The sequence below is a fragment of the Penicillium daleae genome, assembly GCF_028827525.1.
Source record: "Penicillium daleae strain IBT 16125 chromosome Unknown utg000001l_segment0_segment0, whole genome shotgun sequence".
NCBI lineage: Eukaryota > Fungi > Ascomycota > Eurotiomycetes > Eurotiales > Aspergillaceae > Penicillium > Penicillium daleae.
In genome coordinates this window covers 1080815-1096224 of record NW_026623149.1, presented here as the reverse complement: position 1 = coordinate 1096224, position 15410 = coordinate 1080815, and positions in this window count along the sequence as shown.

Here is a 15410-nt window from a genome sequence, read left to right as displayed (position 1 = left end):
AAGCAGCAAACCCTATCAAAAAGAAGATTGCTAGATATACTAGCAAATCTACTAGCCTATCTACTAGCAAATCAGCTAGTAAAGAAACTAGCAAATCAGCTAGTAAGCCTACTAAGCAAACTGCTAGTAAGGAAGCTGCTATAGCAGCGGATCCGTCTCATAAGATAGAGATCCAAATCCCATCATTAAAATCTACCAAAGATAGCGAAGATATATATACTATATCAGATACGCTACTAGGAGATTTTATAAAGACTATTATCAACGATCAGCCTACCGATTATATATTATCGGCAGGAACTGATCAAGAACCCTCTACCTTTGATCAAGCTATGCAATCAGCTGAAAGGAATGAGTGGTATAGGGCCTGTCAGGACGAAAATCAAAGCCTGATAGATCAGGCAACCTATGAAATCGTTGATATACCCCCTGGTGTAACACCTATTAGGGGCAGATGGGTATTCAAAAAGAAGCCTATAAAGAATGCCACAGGCATCCAGGCTAATTATATTACTAATGCGAACAAAACGATTCGCTATAAGGCTAGATGGGTTATACAAGGATTTAATCAACGATTAGGTGTTGATTTCCTAGAAACCTTCTCTACTACTGCCAGAACAGAAACCTGGCATATATTGCTGATAATCGCGATGAATAAAAAATGGCATATCAGGCAATACGACGTTAAAAACGCATTCGTACATGCTGATATCGATAGTGATATATATACTATCTTGCCAACTGGCCTATATAGGCCAAAAGATCATCAAAATAAGTGCTGCTATCTAAAGAAGGCCCTATATGGCCTAAAGCAAGCACCAAGGCTTTGGTCTGAATTCTTTACAAAGGCTATCGCGAACCTCGGATTCGATAGAGTTCCTATCGACGAGGGAATATATATAAATGGCAAAACCCAGGCCATTATCATCACACATGTTGATGATATAATCATTATACACAAAGATCTAGCTTATATAAATAAGCTAGCTACTGCGGCTAGGCAGTATATCCAATTGGAAGAGATAGGCGAATTAGCCACCTTCCTAGGCAATAATATCAGCCTGAATTATCAAGATCAATCGATAACTATCGATCAAAATGATTATATATCAAAGATCTTGTCAAAATTTGCTACTACTAGCAAACGGCCAAAGAAAACGCCGGGTGAAGCAGGGATCCACCTAAGAAAAAATCAATCAAAAGCTTCAGAGCAAACTATTAATCTCTATCAAAAAGAGATTGGCTCATTACTTTATACCAGCCTAAAGACTAGGCCTGATATAGCCTATCCAGTTGCCTATTGCTCAAGATATATGAGCAATCCTGACCAATCACATATCTCTGAATTAAAGAAGATATGGCAATATCTACAATATCGGCCAAATCTAGGCCTACACTACGATTGCACAGGGAATGACCTATATATAAAAGGCTACTCTGATGCTGATTGGTCAGGCGATATCGATGGTAGAAAATCCACTACTGGCTATATATTTAGCCTATCTGGAGATCTAGCCACTAATAATATAGTGAGCTGGAATTCGATGCTACAAAAATCAGTAGCTCTATCTACCTGCGAGGCCGAATATATGGCTATGAAAGAAGCTATACGAGAAGCTATTTATCTAGCTAATCTCTTCAACTATCTAAACGATAGATTAGGCCTAGGCTATACGCCTAGCAAGCCTACTATATTAGTGGATAATAAGGCAGCTATTAAGCTAGCCGAAAACCCTGAATTTCACAAAAGGACGAAGCATATTGATATACAATATCACTATATCAGAGATCAGGTCAAACAAGAAAGGGTCGATGTTCAATACGTCCCCACTAAACTGCAATTAGCAGATTTCCTGACTAAAAATGTCAGAAGAGAAATATTTGAAGACCTGAAGAATCTAGCTAATCTCTATGAGATCTAGCTATATATATATCCAATTTGATATATAATATCATGGATACCTTCGAGTATGGTTTTCACCTAAATAGGTTTTTCCATACTCTATACGCGAATGCGGAAGGAACCACTTAACCCTGTGAGATTGAGATTTAGGAAGATATATATCTAGCTATCTTATAGCAGTATATATATATATCGATCCTATCTACTCTATACTAATCTCTATACTCTACTGCTATCTGCACTATAGTATAAAGATTACGGGGGGTGTGAGATATAGGGCAGGATGTTATCAAGCCAGACCGCCATGCAGCATATCAAGCCAGATTCATAAGGCCTATACAAGATGGCTGAATCTCTATAAGCTTTATGCTATACCATCATCACTACGGTCAATGACATCGCTATACCATCATCACTACGGTCAATGATATCGTAGAAGACGTATACTATTGTATACGATCTACATCATCACTACGATCAATGACATCGTACAATCAAGCAACCACCGATCAAACAGCTACTGCATGAGATCACTATCTGTCTGCATGAGATCATCATGCATCTAGATCTAGGATCTAGAACGATCACATGCAAAAGAGGTTTGATAAAGATTGATTATAAATAAGCCCTGTTTTCTCTACAAAAATCATGTTCAAGACATACAAGCAAGATTCAATACAATCAACCAAGCTTCAGTCCTACTTTACTTTTCTCTCATCTTTATGATTCTAAGCCGAATTGAACTTATCCTTCCTATTCAATCAAGAGGAAGAAAGATCAATCGATCTTATTTAATCATCTTTAATTTATCTTCCTCTTTACCCAACCTGCGCAGCATCGCTTGCTCACAATAACTAAGAACTAATCAACCCCTAGGCGTTATATATTAGCGCTATCACATACGATACCTACTACTTAGATACGTTACCTAGGGCCCTAAGTAGAATATTTAGGGAGGTAGCTAGAAATAGCCTTCCCCTAACCGTGCTAAACGATACTCGGTTATACGATTAGATAGTTAGCTAGATATAGGAAACGGCTACTATTTTACTATACCTAAGATTACGCTATAATAAAAGGTAATAGTAAAAGCTACTATATAACTTTAGGATATATAGTTAGGTATACTGTAGGGACTATAGGAATACCTAGTCTAGTATACTATACTTGTGAGATATAGGGCAAGATGCCTAAACCGTCATGCAGCAGTTATGCAGCATATCAAGCTAGATTCATAAGGCCTATACAAGATGGCTGAATCTCTATAAGCTTTATGCTATACCATCATCACTACGGTCAATGACATCGCTATACCATCATCACTACGGTCAATGATATCGTAAAAGACGTATACTATTGTATACGATCTACATCATCACTACGATCAATGACATCGTACAATCAAGCAACCACCGATCAAACAGCTACTGCATGAGATCACTATGCATCTAGATCTGTGTGAGATATAGGGCAAGATGCCTAAACCGTCATGCAGCATATCAAGCTAGATTCATAAGGCCTATACAAGATGGCTGAATCTCTATAAGCTTTATGCTATACCATCATCACTACGGTCAATAACATCGCTATACCATCATCACTACGGTCAATGATATCGTAGAAGACGTATACTATTGTATACGATCTACATCATCACTACGATCAATGACATCGTACAATCAAGCAACCACCGATCAAACAGCTACTACATGAGATCACTATACATCTAGATCTATCTATATAAGGTTATCATGTATCTAGATCCTAGATCTAGAATAATCATATGCGAAAGAGGTTTGACAAGTTTGCATAAAATATTGATTATATATACGCCCTATTTTCTCTACCAAGATAATAATTATGTCAATAATAAAAAGACACACAAGCAAGATTCAATACAATTAACCAAGCTTCAGTCCTACTTTACTTTTCTCTTATGATTCTAAGCCGAATTGATTTTATCCTTCCTATTCAATCTAAGGAAGAAAGATCGATCTATCTTATTCAATCTTCTTCCTTCCTCTCTACCTACGTAGTATCGCTTGCTCACAGGTTATGAGCCCGAATTAATCCTACTTTAATTCGGCTTATACCACTTCTTCAATCTTCTATCTTTAACGAGGAATCCCTTACTTTTAAGAGAAACTTCTCTCTCTTAAAGAGAAACAAAAAGCCCCTCCGACTTCTTATTTTCAAAAACTTATACTCGATTTTTACCGGTCGCGTCTACTTCTCTATACGAAACACTAAGAAATCTTAACTTTCTTAACAAAAACAATCATTTTTCAAATATTCAATCAAGCTTCTTTAACTCAAAATAATCAACAAACATAATATCGATCCTCTTAAAGGAGAAGGAAATTATGTTGCCTAGTTAATCCGAATTAAGGCAATTCTTGATCAAGAAAGGCTGATTGATATAATCTAATATAATTACATAAAGCTTCCTACTATTTAGCAAGGCTAGATTCCTAATCAATACTAGTCTTATAAAAAAGTAATTGCTCTACTACCTGATCAAAGATCACCTAATTATAGAAGCATTGTAATTTAGTTAGAAAGAAGAAGATCTAGTAGACCTAGAAGATCTACTAGCCCTACTATCTCTAAGAGAGGTCAAAATAAGCTAGCTGTTCTATCTAATAAATTCAAAACTATTAATCAGATTAATCGAGATACTCTATTATTAATTAAGCTATTATATAAAGACGGCCTACTTTTTTAGCTAGGAGATACTATATCGGCCTATTAAGTATAGGTAGCCTTAGCTACCTAATATCGGCTAAAAGGATTTACTACCGAATTCCTTGTGTTGAAGAGCCTATTCAATAGCTAATTAGGCGATTTCGATAGTATATATAACTATCTTACTAAGATAAGACGCCTGCTAATCGAATTAGCAAGCTTAGGAATCGATTTCCCTAAGCAAATCGTCTTCGTATAGGTCTTGAATAATCTCGATTAAACTTATACACTAATTATACAAAATATTATTTAATCTCTTCGTAGAGATTCTAATTCCTATACGATTAAATCGTTATTCGCTAATCTTATTAACAAATCGCGCGGTTATATTTAATCAAGCGAGCAAATCTTTATAGCTGCTAGTTAAAGTAATCGTTAAAGCAATCATTAAAGCAGTCGTTAAAGCAATTCTTAGGCTAATCGCAAGCCTAAATATTAGGTAAAGCACTAATCAAATCGTCAAGCTAATTAAAAACGTCGAATTAGTAAAAAACCTTGGAAAAAACTATTAAATTCTAGCAAATACTATACGTATTATAATATACGAAGCTATATAGTAGTAGATTACTAGTATCTGTATTCTTCTAGTAGACTAGCTAATTAGATATCTAGGGTAAATTAGCCTAGATCTAATTAAATCGATTATCAAAAGATTAATAAACAAAAGAAGATAATCACTATAATACTTAATAAGCAATCTAACAAGGAAGAAATCCACGTTACTAGTTATATAACAGATTACCCCGTAGAAGCTAATTATCAGGAAACTTCAGCTAGTAATCTACTATCTACTAGCCTATTAGCTAATGATCTAATTGATTATATACCGATTAGTCTAATTAACTATCGATCAAATTATTAGACAGAATCTGATATACCTATAATAGAGGCATAGTGTGAGATATAGGGCAAGATGCCTAAACCGTCATGCAGCATATCAAGCCAGATTCATAAGGCCTATACAAGATGGCTGAATCTCTATAAGCTTTATGCTATACCATCATCACTGCGGTCAATAACATCAAGTAAGACGTATACAACAGTATACGATCTACATCATCACTACGGTCAATGACACGATCTATATCATCACTACAGTCAATGATATCGTACAATCAAGCAACCACCGATCAAACAGCTACTACATGAGATCACTATGCATCTAGATCTGTCTGCATGAGATCATTATGCATCATCTAGAACGATCACATGCAAGAGACAAGTTGATTATAAATATGCCCTGCTTTCTCTACCAAGATAATAATTATGTTTAATACATACAAGCAAGATTCAATACAATCAACCAAGCTTTAGTCCTACCTTACTCTTCTCTCATCTTATCTTTATGATTCTAAGCCGAATTGAACTTATCCTTCCTATTCAATCAAGAGGAAGAAAGATCAATCGATCTTATTTAATCATCTTTAATTTATCTTCCTCTTTACCTAACCTGCGTAGCATCGCTTGCTTACAGGTTATGAGCCCGAATTGATCCTACTTTAATTCGGCTTATACCACTTCTTCAATCTTCTATCTTCAACGAAGAATCCTTTACTTTTAAGAGAAACTTCTCTCTCTTAAAGAGAAACAAAAAGCTCCTCCGACTTCTTATTTTCAAAAATTTATACTCGATTTTTACCGGTCGCGTCTACTTCTCTATACGAAATACTAAGAAATCTTAACTTTCTTGACAAAAACAATCTTTTTTCAAATATTTAATCAAGTTTTTTGAACTCAAGATGATCAACAAACATAATATCGATCCTCTTAAAGGAGAAGGAAATTATGTTGCCTAGTCTATCCGAATCAAGGCGATTCTTGATTAAGAGAGACTGATTAATACAATCTAACATGATTATATAAAGCTTCCTGCTATTCAGCAAGGCCAGATTCCTAATTAACACTGGTCTTATGAAAAAGCAATTGCTCTGCTACCTGATTAACGATTACCTGATTGCAGAAATACTGCGATTTAGTCAGGAAGAAGATCTAGTAGACCTATAAGATCTACTAGTCCTGCTAAGATAGGCTAAAATGAGCTAGTTATTCTATCTGATAAATTCAAAACTATTAATCAGATAAATCGAGACGCTCTATCATCAATCAAGCTATTATACAAAGATGGCCTACTCTTTTGGTTAGGAGATACTATATCGGCCTACTAAGCATAGGTTACCTTAGCTACCTAATATCGACCTAAAGGCTTTACTACCGAATTCCTTGTGTTGAAAAGCCTATTCAATAGTCAATTAGGCGATTTCGATAGTATATATGATTATCTCACTAAGATAAGACGCCTGCTAATCGAACTAGCAAGCCTAGGAATCGATTTCCCAAAGCAAATCGTATTCGTATGGGTTCTCAACAATCTTGACCAATCATACGCACCGATTGTCCAAAATATTATTCAATCTCTTCGCAGAGACTCTGATTCTTATACGATTGAATCGTTATTCGCCAATCTGATTGACGAATCGCGTGGTTATATTCAATCAAGCGAACAAATCTTCATAGCTGATAGCTATCAGCCTAATCGACAGAACAAATATCAGGCTTATCGCAAGCCTAATCATCAGGTAAAGCACTATTCAAAAAATCGTTAGGCTAATCAAAATCGTCGAATTAGCAAAAAACTATAGAAAAAATTGTCAAATTCTGGCAAATACTGTACGCATTGTAATATGCGAAGCTATACAGTAGCAGATTGCTAGTATCTGCATCCTTCTGGTAGACTAGCTAATTGGATACCTAGGGCAAATTGGCCTAGATCTAATCAAATCGATCATTAAAAGATTAATAAATAGAAGAAGATGATTACTGCAATGCTTGATGAGCAATCTAACGAGGAAGAAATCCACGTTACTAGTTATGTGACAGATTACCCCGTAGAAGCTAAACATCAAGAAATTTCGGCTAGTAACCTACTGCCTACTAGCCTATTGGCTAATAATCTAATTAATCTTGATGGTGATATTTGCTATACACTAATCAGTCTAATTGACTATTAATTAGATTATCAGATAAGATCTGATATACCTATGACAGAGGCATAGCTAATCAGGCATGGCCTACTAGTTTATAATCAAAACCTGATGAGAGACCACTCAAATCTGAGTAATGAATCTATGGTGAATACACTAAGAAGTCTCTTACTCTGTAATGAGTTCTCGTATGAAACCGATCAGGTAATTTATCTACCTATCAAAATAAACCAAGAAACTAATTCTGATATCACTATAGAAAGTGTATATAATCTGATAAATTCAGATCTTTCTACTACAAAAGTGATTTTCATTATTGATACAGCTACCACTATTTATGCAGTATCTAAATTAGATTTATTTGATAGTATATATAAAACTAATAAAACTGTTATGTGGGGAAATGCACAAAGATTATCTATCGATCTTGCTGGAGATATTATCTTCTAAATAAATACTAATCTAGTCTATAAATTGACTAATATGCTCTATATCCCACAATTGGGAATTAATATATTAAGTATATATGTACTGAAAAATTTAGTATCTCTATTTAATAGAGAAAAGGCTACTATTTTCGATCAATATCGAAATATTATGCTGATTGGGTATAAGCAAGATAATCTATATCGAACTACCCTATATATGATGCATACAAAGCTATATAAGGAAGATTCTGGCTAATCAAAATCAAAAGATCTATCTAATATGATTTATCAAGATCAATCTATCTAAAGTACTAGTAATATTACTAGTTTAAAACTTTGGTATGATAGATTAGGCTATATAGGCCTAATACTACTTTAAAGGCTATTAAGCCAGGCAAATATATCTCTATCTAATTCAGAGATAAGAGATTATATGCAAAATATATGCGAAATATGTATACAGTCAAAATATAACAGGAAGATCAATAAATCTTCTACTTCTGCTGCCGAATACGGTATAGGCGAAAGAATATATAGCGATATTAGAGGGCCTATTAGCCCTAAGACCTATAATAGCTATCGCTACTATATCACGTTTCTTGACAAAGCATCAAGATATCTATATATATCTCTACTTCGATCAAAAGACGAAGCTATTAAGAAATTTACCTTATATAAGCAATTAGTTGAAAACCAGCTTAATAAGAAGATCAAAGAGATATTTACCGATAATAGTACTAAATACGTGAATGATAACTTCTATATATTATTAGGAAGATACGGTATTATACACCGAACTACGCCTATCTATACAAAAGAGCTAAATGGCCTAATTGAGCGCATAAACCTAACACTTATGAATAAGGTCAGATGTTTATTAATCTAATCAGGATTAAAAGATGATATGTAGGGAGAAGCCTTATTAGCTGCTACCTATCTATACAATATAACCCTATATAGTGCTCTAGGGTTCAAATCACCCTATAAGATATATTATAAGCGCTTACCTGCTATTAGATATATAAAGACCTGGGGATCTATTGCCTACTATCATATAAACAAAAACCTGCCTAGCAAGCTATCGCCAAGAAAATCTATGGCTATTGTTATTAGCTATAGTGAACAGAAGCACTATAAGCTATATAACCTGAAGCAGAAGAAGACAGTCTGGTCAAGAGACCCTACTATCTTAGAAGGTAGATTCCTGATGAATCAATCTGATCTAGCTAATCAGGAGCTAGGAATCAAAGCAAACGAAAATCGATTTGCTAAGAAAAGATCTGCTAAACAAGCAGCAAACCCAATCAAGAAGATTACTAGAAATACTAGCAAATCTACTAGCCTATCTACTAGCTAATTAGCTAGTAAGCCTACTAAGCAAACTGCTAGTAAGGAAGCTGCTATTGCAGCGGATCTATCTTATAAGATTGAGATCTAAATCCTATCGCTAAAGTCTACCAAAGATAGCGAAGATATATATACTATATCGGATACGCTACTAGGAGATTTTATAAAGACTATTATTAACGATCAGCCTACTGATTATATATTATTAGTAGTAACTAATAAAGAACCCTCTACCTTTGACTAAGCTATGCAATTAGCTAAAAGGAATAAGTGGTATAGGGCCTATCAGGACGAAAATCAGAGCCTGATAGATTAGGCAACCTATAAAATCGTTGATATACCTCCTAGTATAACACCTATTAGGGGCAGATAGGTATTCAAAAAGAAGCCTATAAAGAATGCCTTAGGTATCCAGGCTAATTATATTATAAATACGAACAAAACGATTTGCTATAAGGCTAGATAGGTTATACAAGGATTTAATCAACGATTAGGTGTTGATTTCCTAGAAACCTTCTCTACTACTGCCAGAATAGAAACCTGGCATATAATATTAATTATCGCGATGAACAAAAAATGGCATATTAGGCAATACGATGTTAAAAACGCATTCGTACACGCTGATATCGATAGTGATATATATACTATCTTGCTAACTAGCCTATATAGGCTAGGAGACCCTGCCTATTAAAATAAGTGCTGCTACCTAAAGAAGGCCCTATATAGCCTAAAGCAAGCACCACGGCTTTAGTCTGAATTCTTTATAAAGGCTATCGCGAACCTCGGATTCGATAGAGTTCCTATCGACGAGGGTATATATATAAATGGCAGAACCTAGGCTATTATCATCACACATGTTGATGATATAATTATTATATACAAAGATCTAGCTTATATAAATAAGCTAGCTACTACAACTAGGTAGTATATCTAATTAGAAGAGATAGGCGAACTAGCCACCTTCCTAGGTAATATGTGAGCAAGCGATGCTGCGCAGGTTGGGTAAAGAGGAAGATAAATTAAAGATGATTAAATAAGATCGATTGATCTTTCTTCCTCTTGATTGAATAGGAAGGATAAGTTCAATTCGGCTTAGAATCATAAAGATGAGAGAAAAGTAAAGTAGGACTGAAGCTTGGTTGATTGTATTGAATCTTGCTTGTATGTCTTGAACATGATTTTTGTAGAGAAAACAGGGCTTATTTATAATCAATCTTTATCAAACCTCTTTTGCATGTGATCGTTCTAGATCCTAGATCTAGATGCATGATGATCTCATGCAGACAGATAGTGATCTCATGCAGTAGCTGTTTGATCGGTGGTTGCTTGATTGTACGATGTCATTGATCGTAGTGATGATGTAGATCGTATACAATAGTATACGTCTTCTACGATATCATTGACCGTAGTGATGATGGTATAGCGATGTCATTGACCGTAGTGATGATGGTATAGCATAAAGCTTATAGAGATTCAGCCATCTTGTATAGGCCTTATGAATCTGGCTTGATATGCTGCATGGCGGTCTGGCTTGATAACATCCTGCCCTATATCTCACACCCCCCCGTAATCTTTATACTATAGTGCAGATAGCAGTAGAGTATAGAGATTAGTATAGAGTAGATAGGATCGATATATATATATACTGCTATAAGATAGCTAGATATATATCTTCCTAAATCTCAATCTCACAGGGTTAAGTGGTTCCTTCCGCATTCGCGTATAGAGTATGGAAAAACCTATTTAGGTGAAAACCATACTCGAAGGTATCCATGATATTATATATCAAATTGGATATATATATAGCTAGATCTCATAGAGATTAGCTAGATTCTTCAGGTCTTCAAATATTTCTCTTCTGACATTTTTAGTCAGGAAATCTGCTAATTGCAGTTTAGTGGGGACGTATTGAACATCGACCCTTTCTTGTTTGACCTGATCTCTGATATAGTGATATTGTATATCAATATGCTTCGTCCTTTTGTGAAATTCAGGGTTTTCGGCTAGCTTAATAGCTGCCTTATTATCCACTAATATAGTAGGCTTGCTAGGCGTATAGCCTAGGCCTAATCTATCGTTTAGATAGTTGAAGAGATTAGCTAGATAAATAGCTTCTCGTATAGCTTCTTTCATAGCCATATATTCGGCCTCGCAGGTAGATAGAGCTACTGATTTTTGTAGCATCGAATTCCAGCTCACTATATTATTAGTGGCTAGATCTCCAGATAGGCTAAATATATAGCCAGTAGTGGATTTTCTACCATCGATATCGCCTGACCAATCAGCATCAGAGTAGCCTTTTATATATAGGTCATTCCCTGTGCAATCGTAGTGTAGGCCTAGATTTGGCCGATATTGTAGATATTGCCATATCTTCTTTAATTCAGAGATATGTGATTGGTCAGGATTGCTCATATATCTTGAGCAATAGGCAACTGGATAGGCTATATCAGGCCTAGTCTTTAGGCTGGTATAAAGTAATGAGCCAATCTCTTTTTGATAGAGATTAATAGTTTGCTCTGAAGCTTTTGATTGATTTTTTCTTAGGTGGATCCCTGCTTCACCCGGCGTTTTCTTTGGCCGTTTGCTAGTAGTAGCAAATTTTGACAAGATCTTTGATATATAATCATTTTGATCGATAGTTATCGATTGATCTTGATAATTCAGGCTGATATTATTGCCTAGGAAGGTGGCTAATTCGCCTATCTCTTCCAATTGGATATACTGCCTAGCCGCAGTAGCTAGCTTATTTATATAAGCTAGATCTTTGTGTATAATGATTATATCATCAACATGTGTGATGATAATGGCCTGGGTTTTGCCATTTATATATATTCCCTCGTCGATAGGAACTCTATCGAATCCGAGGTTCGCGATAGCCTTTGTAAAGAATTCAGACCAAAGCCTTGGTGCTTGCTTTAGGCCATATAGGGCCTTCTTTAGATAGCAGCACTTATTTTGATGATCTTTTGGCCTATATAGGCCAGTTGGCAAGATAGTATATATATCACTATCGATATCAGCATGTACGAATGCGTTTTTAACGTCGTATTGCCTGATATGCCATTTTTTATTCATCGCGATTATCAGCAATATATGCCAGGTTTCTGTTCTGGCAGTAGTAGAGAAGGTTTCTAGGAAATCAACACCTAATCGTTGATTAAATCCTTGTATAACCCATCTAGCCTTATAGCGAATCGTTTTGTTCGCATTAGTAATATAATTAGCCTGGATGCCTGTGGCATTCTTTATAGGCTTCTTTTTGAATACCCATCTGCCCCTAATAGGTGTTACACCAGGGGGTATATCAACGATTTCATAGGTTGCCTGATCTATCAGGCTTTGATTTTCGTCCTGACAGGCCCTATACCACTCATTCCTTTCAGCTGATTGCATAGCTTGATCAAAGGTAGAGGGTTCTTGATCAGTTCCTGCCGATAATATATAATCGGTAGGCTGATCGTTGATAATAGTCTTTATAAAATCTCCTAGTAGCGTATCTGATATAGTATATATATCTTCGCTATCTTTGGTAGATTTTAATGATGGGATTTGGATCTCTATCTTATGAGACGGATCCGCTGCTATAGCAGCTTCCTTACTAGCAGTTTGCTTAGTAGGCTTACTAGCTGATTTGCTAGTTTCTTTACTAGCTGATTTGCTAGTAGATAGGCTAGTAGATTTGCTAGTATATCTAGCAATCTTCTTTTTGATAGGGTTTGCTGCTTGTTTAGCAGATCTTTTCTTGATTCCTGGTTCCTGATTGGCTAGATCAGATTGATTCTTCAGGAATCTACCTTCTAAGATAGTAGGGTCTCTTGACCAAACTGTCTTCTTCTGCTTCAGATCATATAGCTTATAGTGCTTCTGCTCACTATAGCCAATAACAATAGCTATAGATTTTCTTGGCGATAGCTTGCTAGGCAGGTTTTTGTTTGTATGATAGTAGGCAATAGATCCCCAGGTCTTTATATGCCTGATAGCAGGTAAGCGCTTGTGATATATCTCATAGGGTGATTTGAACCCTAGAGCACTGTGTGGGGTTATATTATATAGATAGGTAGCAGCCAATAAGGCTTCTCCCCACATATCTTCTTTTAATCCTGATTGGATTAATAAACATCTGACCTTGTTCATAAGTGTCAGGTTTATGCGCTCAATTAGGCCATTTGGCTCTTTTGTATAGATAGGCGTAGTTCGGTGTATAATACCGTATCTTCCTAATAATATATGGAAGTTATCATTCACGTATTCAGTACCGTTATCGGTAAATATCTCTTTGATCTTCTTATTAAGCTGGTTTTCAACCAATTGCTTATATAAGGTAAATTTCTTAATAGCTTCGTCTTTTGATCGAAGTAGAGATATATGTAGATATCTTGATGTTTTATCAAGAAACGTGATGTAGTAGCGATAGCCATTATAGGTCTTAGGGCTAATAGGCCCTCCAATATCGCTATGTATTCTTTCGCCTATGCCGTATTCGGCAGCAGAAGTAGAAGATTTATTGATCTTCCTGTCATATTTTGACTGTATGCATATTTCGCATATATCTTGCATATAATCTCTTATCTCAGTATCAGATAGAGATATATCGGCCTGGCTTAGTAGCCTTTGTAGTGGTATTAGGCCTATATGGCCTAATCTATCATGCCAAAGTTTTAAACTAGTAATATTGCTAGTACTTTGGATAGATTGATCTTGATCGATTTTTTGATCAGAATCTACCTTATGTGGCTTTGTATGCATCACATATAGGGTAGTTCGATATAGATTATCTTGCTTATGCCCAATCAGCATAATATTTCGATATTGATCGAAAATAGTGGCCTTTTCTCTATTAAATAGAGATACTGAATTTTTCAGTGCATGTGTGCTTAATATATTGATTCCCAATTGTGGGACATAGAGCACATTAGTCAATTTATAGACTAGATTGGTATTTGTCTGGAAGATAATATCTCCAGCAAGATCGATAGATAATCTTTGTGCATTTCCCCACATGACAGTTTTATTAGTTTTATATACACTATCAAACAAATCCAATTTAGATACTGCACATATAGTGGCAGCTGTATCAATAATGAAAATCACTTTTGTAGTAGAAAGATCTGAATTTATCAGATTATATGCACTTTCTATAGTGATATCAGAATTGGTTTCTTGGTTTGTTTTGATAGGTAGATAAATTACCTGATCGGTTTCATGCGAGAACTCATCGCAGAGTGAGAGACTTCTTGGTGTATTCACCATAGATTCATTACTCAGATTTGAGTAGTCTCTTATCAGGTTTTGATCATCAAAGATTGGTAGGCCATGCCTGATTGGCTGTGCCTCTGTCATGGGTATATCAGATTCTATCTGATAATCTGATCGATAGTCAATTGGACTAATCGGTGTATAACAGATATCACCGTCAAGATCAATTGGATCATTAGCCAATAGGCTAGTAGGCAGTAGGTTGCTAGCCGAGGTTTCTTGATGTTCAGCTTCTGCGGGGTAATCTGTCACATGACTAGTGACGTGGATTTCTTCCTCGTCAGATTGCTCATTGAGCATTGCTGTGATCATCTTCTTTTGTTGATTAAATCTTTGATTATTTTGATTGGATCTAGGCCAATTTGCCCTAGGTATCCAATTAGCTGGTCTGCCAGAAGGATGCAGATACCAGCAATCTGCTACTGTATGGCTTCGCATATTACAATGCGTACAGTATTTGCCAGAATTTGACAATTTTTTCCATGGTTTTTTGCTAATTCGACGATTTTGATTAGCCTGACGATTTTTTGAATAGTGCTTTACCTGATGATTAGGCTTGCGATGAGCCTGATATTTGTTCTGTCGATTAGGCTGATGGCTATCAGCTATGAAGATTTGTTCGCTTGATTGAATATGACCACGCGATTCGTCAATCAGATTGGCGAATAACGATTCAATCGTATAAGAATCAGAGTCTCTGCGAAGAGATTGAATAATATTTTGAATAATCGGTGCGTATGATTGGTC